This window comes from Neofelis nebulosa, chromosome 1 (assembly GCF_028018385.1).
Source record: "Neofelis nebulosa isolate mNeoNeb1 chromosome 1, mNeoNeb1.pri, whole genome shotgun sequence".
In the NCBI taxonomy this organism is placed as follows: Eukaryota; Metazoa; Chordata; class Mammalia; order Carnivora; family Felidae; genus Neofelis; species Neofelis nebulosa.
In genome coordinates, this window is record NC_080782.1 from 35,284,760 (window position 1) to 35,296,943 (window position 12,184).

The following is a 12,184-nucleotide window of genomic DNA, read 5'->3' on the forward strand; positions in this document are numbered from 1 at the left end:
CACTGTGTTTTACAGTAAACCTTCACAACGATTCTTTTAATGACTTAAAACACAAATTTATTACCTTAAAGTTCTAGAGGACAGGAGGTCTGAAATGAGTCTCACTGGGCTAAAAGCAAGGTATTTGGGGGGCTGCATTCCTTCTGGAGACCCTCGGGAAGGATCCCTCTCCTTGCCTTTTCCGGCTGCTAGAGCCGGCATCCATGGGCTTGCACCCCTCTTCCCCCCAGCCTCTAAGCCAGCAAGAGTCGGTCAGATTTTTCTCACAGCACATCACCGTTCTTCTCAGAGACAGGCTATTCTTTAGGTGTCGTATCTCCTTCTCTAACTGCACAATCTTTTGAGCTAGGTTTTCTTATTGCCATTTGCAGATCAACAATCCAACATTTTCTACGAGGCTGTAAGTGAGGTCTGATCAAAACAATCCAGTACTCTTTTCCTACCACATTATGCTGCGCAAACGAAAAATCAAATATCGACATTAGCTCTTAAAAAAAATAATACTCATTTTTACCAAATGGTATATTTGGAAACATTTCTTTAAGAGACTCTCTTACCTCATTTAAAATTTAATTCAGCTTACAACAATAAATTCAATACTGACATAGTTTCTAAGTATTTCAGAGTACTTCAAGGCCGTTTAGTTTGTAAAAACAGATTCACATACAGTTTTTAAGTTGCATGTGTGGGTTTTAAGTAGCAGTTTTTAACTCCCTAAAAACTCAAGCAAGGCTATTAAAGTTAATATTTTATTGGAATTATTTACATAATGATTACTGAGAGTATATTAGTTAGTGCCAGATAATATTTTTGCTGTCGTCTTTACTGCCTCTGATTTCGCATCCTGAAATAAGGGAAAGCTGACCTGATGTGGGGATTTGGTTTGGGGAACTAAAAATGCTGAGTTTTTCCTTTTACCCCTGAAACGTAACTTGAGCCCACTGAGGAATCTGGAGCTATTTCTAACGTAAAAAAAAATTAATGTGGGTGGGTTAGGACAAACCCAGTTGAAATAAGCCTTGTTTGGGCACGTCCCCTCCAGGAATCCGTCTTGGAATCATCACTTGTGATCTACAGGGTTCAAATATTTGAAACAATACCTTATGTAACCAGTAAGACTTGCTCCACTGGCTTGGGGGTGTAAACACAGTTAGATTTCTTTATTTTTCCAATCAACTGATTGCAAATTAATTTACCTTTATTCACATTTAGAGTATTTCCTTCTCAAGCCCTCTCTATCTCTTCCGCCTGAATTGTCTAAGAATCCAGTGCAAAGTAGAACACTCCTCCTTTGCAAACACCAGGTAAAGAGAGAGATTGGAGTCTCCCAGCACAGCCGCTGTGCTTGCTACCACAAATGTGCTGCTGCTGTATTCTGAATCCTGTATCCTTCATCATGCTCAACTTTGTGCTCAAATATTCACGGAGCACCATCTGTGTGCCAGACACCAGGCTAAGCACCAAGAATGCAGCTGGGAACACAGGACACATGGCTTCTGTCCTCATGAGTCTTTCCCAGTACTATGGAGCCCAGAGGATCACCGGCCCGGAGGCACAGACCAGCGTATGGAAATTCTCCGCGCTTTGGCTCCCGCAGTCATGGCTCTCCGGGGTCACACAAAGGCTCAGACACTAACACTTAAGAGGCAGGGTCTTGAGGGCTTTGCCTCTCAACCACACACTGAGGTAGAAAGAATCCACTTCCATACTCGGACACCGAGCCTGTGTTTACCAAGCCTAAGTCACCAGCAGAGAAGAATCCTGCCCTTCAGGTTAGTTTCTCTTAGTAGCGGTTGGTGCCTTGCCTGCCAGTGGGTTTTGGCAGGTTACCCTGAACTCCCATTTCGGCAGTTCCAGTTAGAGTGCTGATCCCCTTTCCCAGACGTATACTTCTTTCCCAGAACATTGCATAGATCTGTGGAAGAAACGGCTGCTAAGCCAGAAAGGGGGAGAGGGAGATCTTGCCGTGACCTTTGCCTTCGCCACTGACCTTTCAGTTTTGTGGTAAATGGAAGCCACTCAAGAAACCTTTCACAGAACAACTGAGACTAGTGAATCACCATTGCAAGGTGACTGCCCGTTTCTGCCTAGAAGCAAAGAGGCTGAGATCATTGAAACAATAACAGCACTGCATTCTCCAGAGAATTCTTATGTATAGTCTTTATTTGCTAATAAACATTGAGACTTTTTTTTACTGAGATATAAGTGACATATAGCATTGTATTAGTGTTAGGTGTACAACAGAATAATTAGATAGATGCATATACCGCAAAATGATTACCACAATACATTTCATTAACCACCACATAGTTACAATTTTGTTTCCTGTGATGAGAACCTTTAAGATCTACTTTCTTAGCAACTTTCAAATGTACAATATAGTATCCACCACAGTCACCATGCTGTACATTATATCACCATGACTTACTTATCTTATAACTGGAATTTCGTACCTTTTGAACCCCTTCACCCATTTCACTCACCCTCCTGCCTCCTGCCTCTGGCAACCACCAGTCTATTCTCTGGATCTATGAGTTCGGGGATTCTTAAATTCTACATACAAGTTAAGATCATAGGTGATTTTTTTTCCCAAAAGTTTATTTATTTATTTTGAGAGAGAGAGAGAGAGAGAGTGAGCAGCAGAGAGGGAGAAAGAATGCCAAGCAAGCTCCATGCTGTCAGCACAGAGCCCAACACAGGGCTCAATTCCAAGAACCATCAGATCGTGACCTGAGCCAAAACCAAGAGTCAGTTGCTTAACTGACTGAAAGACCCAGGCGCCCCATAGGTGATTCATGTTTAATTAGAGCAACACAGAACAAAGTGATGCCTTGGGGGTGGGCTTAGGAGGGGAGAAAAGAAGGACAGTAATTTTTCACAAAAGCAAAATGTGTGTGTGTGTGTGTGTGTGTGTGTGCGTGTGTGTGTGTCGCATAGGGTGTTATACATAAATACAAAATATTTTATATATGTATGCCATTGCATGTTTTATTTATGAAACTTTATTTGCCTATCTGCTAACCCATGAAGTCTAGAAATGGACATTTTTGATGTCTCCCATACAAATCTTCAAATCCCTAACCAGAGCTGACAATAAAGTGAATTGAACTTAAGCAAAAAGCTAAGCCTGACAGATTGCTCCTTACTGGCGTTTGTGATACTGATTCCTTTGCATTGAATCTCGTTCCCTCGTCAGTACATCCATATTGTTGCATGAATTATAAATTGCCCTTCCTCGTTGTCAGATAGTATTTCATTTTATGAATGTAACATTCTAAATCTATCCATCCTGCTGTTGATGGGCACTAGGTAGTTTCCCATTTTGGGGCTGCCGTGAACTTGTACATGTGTCTTGGTGAGTATATTCACTTAACTGGATATTACTTAAGAGTAGGATTTGGGGGCCATAGCATAGGTATGTAGCCTTAGTAGATACTTCTAGACAGTTTTCCAAAGTGATTTTATTACTTTACAGTCCCTTCAGTAAACAGATGGGTTCCAGGTGCTCCACATCCTTGTCAACACTTGGTATTTTCATCTTTTTAATTTAATTCATTCTGGTAGGTCCAAGGGCAAGTCTAAAAGTGGAGAATCAAACAGGGAATCATCTGTTTTCTTCACTCTTTATAATTCCCTAGGCCTCCATGATCCCATTTTCTTCCCAAACCTAGATTTTCTTGCAGATGGTACAATTTGCCTGCACTGTGATCTAGGTTTAGCAAAATCAACCCAGCAGAAACCACCTTTCTTGCTTTACCTCCTTGCAAAGGAGTTTCTTTAACTCACGGATACAGATTACTATGCCCTTGGAGAAAGATGAACAAAAATGGAGATACAGTCCATTTTATGGACAGGCTTGTATCAGAGCTGTAGGGAAGAGATAAAGAACATAAAAATTCTGAGATTAAGAAAAGCTTGAGAACACTGGAGCCCAGTCCCACTGGTTTATTAAATATACTCTCCCAGCCCAGGTCTTGGCAGAATTTAACCCTTAGTACTTTTCTCACCCTTCAGTAGTGGGTGGTTGTTATTAGGAGGGCATGACTGTTCTGTGGTTTCATTGTAACTGGCCAGATGAGAGGTCTCTTGCCTACATAAGTTTTATCAGTAAATATTTACTGACTGCATACTAAGTGCCAAACCCTGGACGAAGGAAGGAGATATTTACTCTTTCAGTGGTTTATGCAGAGGTACAACAGGCAACAAGATGGAAAAGCTACAATATGCCATGTAACCAAATTATTTTTCAGTGATTTTTGAGAGAGTATAATCACAGCATTTGGGGTAGGATGGGATGAACTTGGAGTTCTCTTAAATTTACCAGAGGGAAAACCTGATTTTATAACTGTTGTGTTTTTTTTTTTTTTTTTAATGTGCTATAATGGGGCACCTGGCTGGCTTAGTCAGTAGAACATGCAACTCTTGATCTCGGGGTTGTAAGTTCAAGCCCCACGTTGGGTGTAGAGATTACTTAAAATAAAAGAAAATATTTTTAAGAAGTGCTACAGTTGCCAAAAGAGCATCAAATTGGTTATATAAATTGTGAAGCACACGCCATATTTCTATTTGTTCTGTGATCATATAAAAATCCAGATCTTATAAGACAATAAGACTTAGGTCATCCTTGCCCACCTTCCCACACTTGCTAGTCAAGCTTCCTCGTGATGAGTGGAAGTATTCTAGATTGTCTTCTAGCAAACCCAATTTGGACTGGAATAGTTAGTGGACATTTAATGGTGCTACATAGAGTCCATATTTACAAAATGGAAGATCCTTTTCAACTTAGATTAGACTGAAAGCTTCAGTAGTCTTCCCCCCTCAAAAGGGGCAAATATAAAACTCATCCACTACCTCAGGGTGACCAGAACACAGAGGCAGCTTTTTATCTCACAAAGGGAAAGCTGGGGGCTATGCTGTTAGAAGGCCATTGCCAGATTTTATGTATTTGGAGGCAGACCTGTTGCAGACAGTTTGCATTATTGAAGAGCACAGCTCTCTCCAGCAAAAGAGATAAGAACACTATTACTTGAAAATCTTAGAATTTTGAACAGCTTCTAGTGCACAAATGCAGATTTCTCTGTAATTAGTAGGGGGAGCCTTGATACCTCAAATGAGTGACTGACAAAAACAAGAAGCAGATATACAAAATCTGCATGCCTGGCCATACCTGAGAAAGAAGCAAAATGTCTACGCCACATGAATAACCCAGAAAGACTCCATCAGACTCCGGTTGCCTGAATAGTGAATCACATATGGTTCATTGTTAGAGAAGGGTAGTAAACGAACACACTTCTTGGCTCAGCAGGAAACAAAACTTATATAGTCAGGACAGTTCAAGTGCCATTTTTTGACTGTGTTAATTTTCCATTGCTGCATAATAATGTACCACACACTTAGCCCCTTTAAATGACACCCATTTATTAGCTCACAGTCTGTAAGTCTGAAGTCCAGACATGGCATGACAGTTCTCGGCTTAGGGTCTCACAAAGTTGAAATCAAGACATTGGCTGGGCTACATTCCTTCTGGAGGCTCCATGAAAGAATGTGCTCCAAGTTCATTCCTGATCCTGGCTAAATTCAGTTCCTTGTGGTGGTAGGACTGAGGTCCTTGTTTCCTTGCTAACTGCCAGCTAAAGGCTGCTCTCAGCTGACTTGTTTCAGGGAGGAAGAATTCCTGTCCCCTCAAAGATCCTTCTAGCTGGACTGAGAATCAAATTGACATGAAAGAGATTAGCAGGAGAAAATCAAATTTAGTAAGTGTACATAAGGGAAATCCACATAGACATGGAAATTCCAAAGACAATCAAGCAAAAGGAAGTACAGATGTCATTCTGAACTAAGGAGAAGCAGGGAGGGGTCCGGGATTTCAGAAGATGGGAATGTATTTCACAGGGTGATAAGAAGAGCAAATGTTTGGGAATTAGATATTCCCCTACTATACAGGTGGGTTTCTCAGATAAAATTTATCTCTGTTAATGACACTTATTCTGGGAAAGACTCCCAATTTAGATTCTTCTCTGTAGGTAAGGGAGGGGCAAAAATTTCTCTTGAGGCCGCAGGGTCTCAAGTGCCTTTAGGTCAAAATAATCCACATGTCAAAGTGTCACTTTGGTGGGGGAGGTGTGGGGAGCTGCCCTGAACCTCTTCACTTGGCCCCCTCCATCTCCAAAGTCAGCAGTAGCATGTTGAGTCCTTATGTTTTGAGTCTGACAACCTTGTCTCTGACCTCCAGATTCAGACTTAAAGAGCTCCTGTGATTAAGTCATGCCCATGCTGATAATCTCCCTGTCTTAAGGTCAACTGATTTGTGACCTTAATTACATCTGCAGAAATACCTTCACTGCAACGCCTACATTAGTGTTTGGGAGAAGGTACGTATGGGAAATTAGTTTCTGGGGGCAGGGGGTACTTTAGAATTTTTCCAGCTATTCTGGTTTTCAATTTTTGAATATACCATAGATTCTACTAGACCAGTGATTCTCAACTGAGGGTAGGGAGTGATTTTGCTCCCCTCCCCTAGGGAACATTTGGTAACATCTGGAGTCATTCTTGGATATGATCTACTGAGTAGAGGCCAGAGATATACTGATAATCAATCTACAATGCATAGGAGAGTCCCCAAAATAATTATCCAGCCCGGTTTGAGAAAGCCCACCTTGAAGAGAGCATGAAAGAAAATTCTTATTCTTTTTTTTTTTTTTTTGAGCTTTAAAATTTTCTTTTAATGTTTATTTATTTTTGAGAGAGGGAGAGAGACAGAGTGCAAGCAGGGGAGGGGCAGAGAGGGAGACACAGAATCCTTAGCAGGCTCCAGGCTCCGAGCAGTCAGCATAGAGCCCGACGTGGGGCTTGAACTCATGAACTGCGAGATCATGACCTGAGTCGAAGTTAGACACTCAACCAACTGAGCCACCCAAGTGCCCCTCTCCTCCTCCTCCCCCTCCTCCTCCTCCTTCTTCTCCTTCTTCTTCTTCCCCTCCTCCTCCTCCTCCTCCTCCTCTTGCTTCTTCTCCTTAGCCTTAATCTTATTCTACAGAATTATCATTATCACTCTCAGTCACGTAAATATAAAAGTGTAGCTGATGTGACACAGATAGAGGATAAAAAGGAAAGGGGTCTGGAATACTGTCTATATCTTACATACAGAGGAGACTTAAATTCTAGAATGCATAGGCTAATGGATGGGAAAGTGGATATATTATTCAAAATTACAAAGATAGAGGCGCCTGGGTGACTCAGTTGAGCGACCAACTCTTGATTTCAGCTCAGGTGGTGATCTCACAGATTCATGAGTTGGAGCCCCACATTGGGCTCTGTGCTGACAGTGCAGAGCCTGCTTAGGATTCTCTCTCCCTCTCTCTCTGCCCCTCCCCTGCTCTCTCTCTCCCTCAAAATAAATAGATGAACATTTTTTTTTTTTTTAAGTTACAAAGATGGGGCGCCTGGGTGGCTCAGCTGGTTAATCGTCTAACTCTCCGTCTCGGCTCACGTCATGATCTCAGTTTACGAGCTTGGGCCCGAATCATGCTCTGTGCTGAAAGTGCAGAGCCTGCTCGGGTTCTCTCTCATCTTCTCTCTCTGCCCCTCCCCTGTTCATGCTGTCTCTGTCTCTCTCAAAGTAAAAAAAAATTAAAAAATATTAAATTAAATTAAATTAAATTAAATTAAATTAAATTAAAAAATAAAAAGTTATTGGGGCACCTGGGTGGCTCAGTCGGTTAAGCGTCCGACTTCAGCTCAGGTCACAATCTCGCGGTCCGTGAGTTCGAGCCCCGCGTCAGGCTCTGGGCTGATGGCTCAGAGCCTGGAGCCTGTTTCAGATTCTGTGTCTCCCTCTCTCTCTGCCCCTCCCCTGTTCATGCTCTGTCTCTCTCTGTCTCAAAAATAAATAAACGTTAAAAAAAATTTAAAAAAATAAAATAAAAAGTTACAAAGATAAAGAAAAGTAATAGTGATAAAACTCAAGATGGGGAGGGAGAAAGGAAGGGAAACTGAGAGTAGTAAAGAGACAATAGATATTGCCGAAAACTGATAAACAACCAAATCATACTTTCAGCATTCACCTGAAATTGTGGAGGTAACCACCAATGGGTTACCCCAAAATATGGCATGTTAACATGTAGAGTGTTTTAGGCTGAAGGAGTTTGAGAAAATGCCATAAGCGAGATCACTCTGCTCTTCTCCCCATTTTTCTCCTTGTAACGGGTCACAAAACCCTCAGATAGAAGATGAAAACTTTTATTAAATAAATGTGTATGTTTTTCTGTTAATGCCTTTGTCAGCTTATTTTTCAGACCCATCTGGGGACCTTAAAAAGATTGAGGAAATCTTTTCCTCCCCTGTAACACCAGAACTAAAACTTTTAAAAAGGTTAAAAGCGGTTGCATCAAAGAAGCAGGTCTGGGGGCACCTGGGTGGCTCAGTTGGTTGAGCCTCCGACTTAGGCTCGGGTCATGATCTTGAGGTTCATGTGTTCAGGCCCCACACTGGGCTTTTTGCTGTCAGTGTCAAAGTTGTTAGCGGGGAGCCTACTTTGGATCCTCTGTCCTCTCTCTCTCTCTCTGCCCCTCCCCTGCTTGTTCCCCCCCCCCAAAAAATAAATAAACTTAAAAAAAAAAGGAAGTCTGGAAATAGGGAAGAGACAGTGAGAGAATGTTTTTAATTATAAATTCTGCTGAACTTTAGATTTTTTTTACTACACACTTGCAGTGCTTTATAAAAAGGTAAACTTAGAAAAAAAACTTAAGGGTTAACCTGGGTGATCTATTTATATAGGAAAGGTAACAGCAATGGTTATATAATAATGTTTTAGTAAAGTGTGATAGTGTATAAAACAGAATTTCTTTAAGAAGCTGCTCTCCAGGCACGCGGTCCTCATACAAAGTTTCGCTTACCCGCATTGCAACAAAATTGCATTTTATTTATTTATTTATTTATTTATTTTTTAATGTTTATTTATTTTTGAGACAGAGAGAGACAGAGCATGAATGGGAGAGGGTCAGAGAGAGACACACACACAGAATCCAAAACAGGCTCCAGGCTCTGAGCTGTCAGCACAGAGCCCAAGGGGCTTGAACTCACAGACCGCGAGATCATGACCCGAGCCGAAGTCCGCCGCTTAACCGACTGAGCCACCCAGGTGCCCCAGCATTTTAAAAATATAGCCTATCTGTGTTGACCCCTTGCTCGGAGCCTGGAGCCTGCTTCGGATTCTGTGTCTCCCTCTCTCTCTGCCCCTCCCCCGCTCATGCTTTGTCTCACTCTGTTTCTCAAAAATAAATAAATGTAAAAAAAAAAAAATTTTTTTTTAATATAGCCTATAACCTGTCATTATAGCTGCCCTCAAACTGTGTAGAACTCTGGATCTGCACTGGTAAGAGAGATAAAATTTAAAATAATCCAAATTGTTAGCAGAGAGACTTAGAGACCGATTGTTTTAAAAAAAAAAAAAATGTATTGACTATATTCCCTATGCTGCAATTTTCATCTCCAAAACTTTTATATTTTATAACTGGAAATTTTACCATTTAACCAATGTTTGTATTTTATCCTGACTTTTCACCAATGTTGATTATTAGGACTAATTTAAAAACTTGTGATTTCTTTTTAAGTTAGCCTCATATTACTTTATCATTTTTTTCTTTAATGTGGCTTTCTTCAGCTTTTAAAACCTGTAATTTGAGGACCCTGGATGATAGTACTACACAGCTAAAAAGGAATATTTAGTGCTATGGTTTGAATATTTGTGTCCCCGTTAGAGCCCATGTGTTGAAATCTAACCCCCAGAAGAGGATGGGAGTGGAAAGTGGGGCCTTTGGGAGGTGCTGAGATCATGAGGCTGGAACTCTCATGAATGCGCTTTGTGCCTGATAAAAGTTCAGAGACACCACCCCCCCCCTTCCCCCGGTCTTTTCCACCTTGTAAGGACACAGGGAGAAGTCAGCCGTCTGCAACCAGAAGAGGGCTTTCGCCACATACCGAATCCAGGACTTGCCAGCCTCTAGAGAGGCCGAGAAATAAATGTTTGTTGTGTATAAGCCGCCTTGTCTCTGGAATTATAGCAGCCTGAACAGGCTAAGACGTTTAGGAACCATTTTCCTCAGGATCGTATTAGCATATTAAAAAGCTTGATGGGGGGCGCCTGGGTGGCTCAGTGGGTTAAGCGCCCAACTTCCTTGCGCTCAGGTCATGGTCTGGTGCTTCGTTGAGTTCCTACCCTGCATCGGGCTCTGTGCTGACAGCTCAGAGCCTGGAGCCTGGTTTGGGTTCTGTGTCTCCCTCTCTCTCTGCCCCTCCCCTGCTCACTCCAGGTCTCTCAAAAATAAATAAATGTTGAAAAAGAAATTTTAAAGCGTGATGGATTTGAGTGGAAGAATGCTTTTTTGTTTGTTTGTTTTTACAAAATCCATCTTTAAGTTGAAAAGAACAAGTTGCTGAGGGAGATTTTGCAACAGAGGCTACAGTGTGCCATCTCCTCCACTCTGCCTAGGAGTGTGAAACCCAGTAAAATCAGGTTGCGGCCTGTTTGAACCTACCAAGGGGGCTGTCGTCGGTATCTGCACCAGCAATGCCAGTAGCAGCATGTTTTAATACCAGGCTTCCAGGTGAAATTGTCAGCTGGCATCTCCGAGCCCTTCGTGAGGCACCAGATACACAGATCTTTATCTAAATTCCTCTCCCTCTGCCCCACCTCCTTGTCCACATCTTCTAGGGTCCACTGCTGGGGGTGATAGAACCGAGGAGGGTCTGGAGGCCCGGGCACAAGGCTTGTCTCTGCCACTTCCTGCATGATCTTGGGCAAATCATTTTATCTCCGTGAGCTCCAGATTTCTCCATCCACAAGGTAGAAATATCAATACAAAGCTCAAAGGATTGTTGGTGAGAATAAAGAAATCACGTGCTAAATTAGTGTCCATGAGGGGAATCAGACAACAGCCACTTGATATTTTAACCTACATCAGGCTCAGCACTTCCGTGTGACCCATTATCACCTCCAAGTCAGCCTGGCAACACCACTGCTTGGAACTGGCCAGCAGGGAGGCACAGGACACCGGACACCTGGTAAAATGGACACTGTGTTCCTGCCATCTGATGGCTATTTATGAAAAGTAGGTCTTACTCTGCATCTGGAAGCCTCTGTGGACAAGGAGGCCAAGAGATGAGCGATACAGTGGGATCCACCCACAAGGTGTGGGGAAGATGGGCCAGGAGTTAAAAGATACAGGGCTCCTGGTTGAGGAGAGTGTAAAATCATTCCACATGGGTTCCAACTCTGGATCCCTCCCTAGTGATCCAAGAACTCAGTTTGGGAAGCAGATGGCTTCCTGAGCAAAGCAGGATCAGAATTTATCAATCCAAACAACAGTAGTTAAACTAGATGTGATATTAAAGTGATATTCAGTTAAAACGTTTCTATGTAGAAAATGAACGCCAATGTTCACAAACTCTAAGTAATGCAATAAGAAATATACAAATTCACATAGAAAGCATTCTTTCTTACCGAAAATGTTAAACCTGAATGTGGTCGTGAGGAAACAGGCTAACCCAGAATGTGGAACAGATTCTGCCCGAGACTCTCTCTTAAAAAGTCTGTGCCATGGGAAGAAAGAAAAGAAAAAAAGCAGAGGGACTTTCTTCTAATAAAAGATACTAAAAAAATGTCAACATTAGTTACAATATGTGAATCTTGATTGATTAAAAAACCTATACAGAATTTATGATGCTCTGAAGGGTGCCTGGATAGCTCAGTCGGTTAAGTGTCTGACTTCACCTCAGGTCATGATCACGCGGTTCATGAGTTGAGGCCCAGTTTTGGGCTCTGTGCTGACAGATTCTGTGTCTCCCTCTCTTTGCTCACGCTCTGTCTCTCAAAAATGAATAAACAGTAAAAAATTTTGGAGACACAGAATTGGAAGCACGCTCCAGGGTCCAAGCTGTCAGCACAGAGCCCAAGACAGGGCTCGAACTAGCAGAAGGCAAGATCATGGCCCGAGCTGAAGTCGAATGCTCAACCCACTGAGCCACCCAGGTACCCCCCACCGCCGACTAAATTTTTTTAAAAAATTTATGCTCTGGAGGGGTGCCTGGATGGCTCAGTCAGTTGAGCTTCCGGCTTCAGCTCAGGTCACGATCTCATGGTCCAGGAGTTCGAGCCCTGCGTCAGGCTCTGTGCTGACAGCTCAGA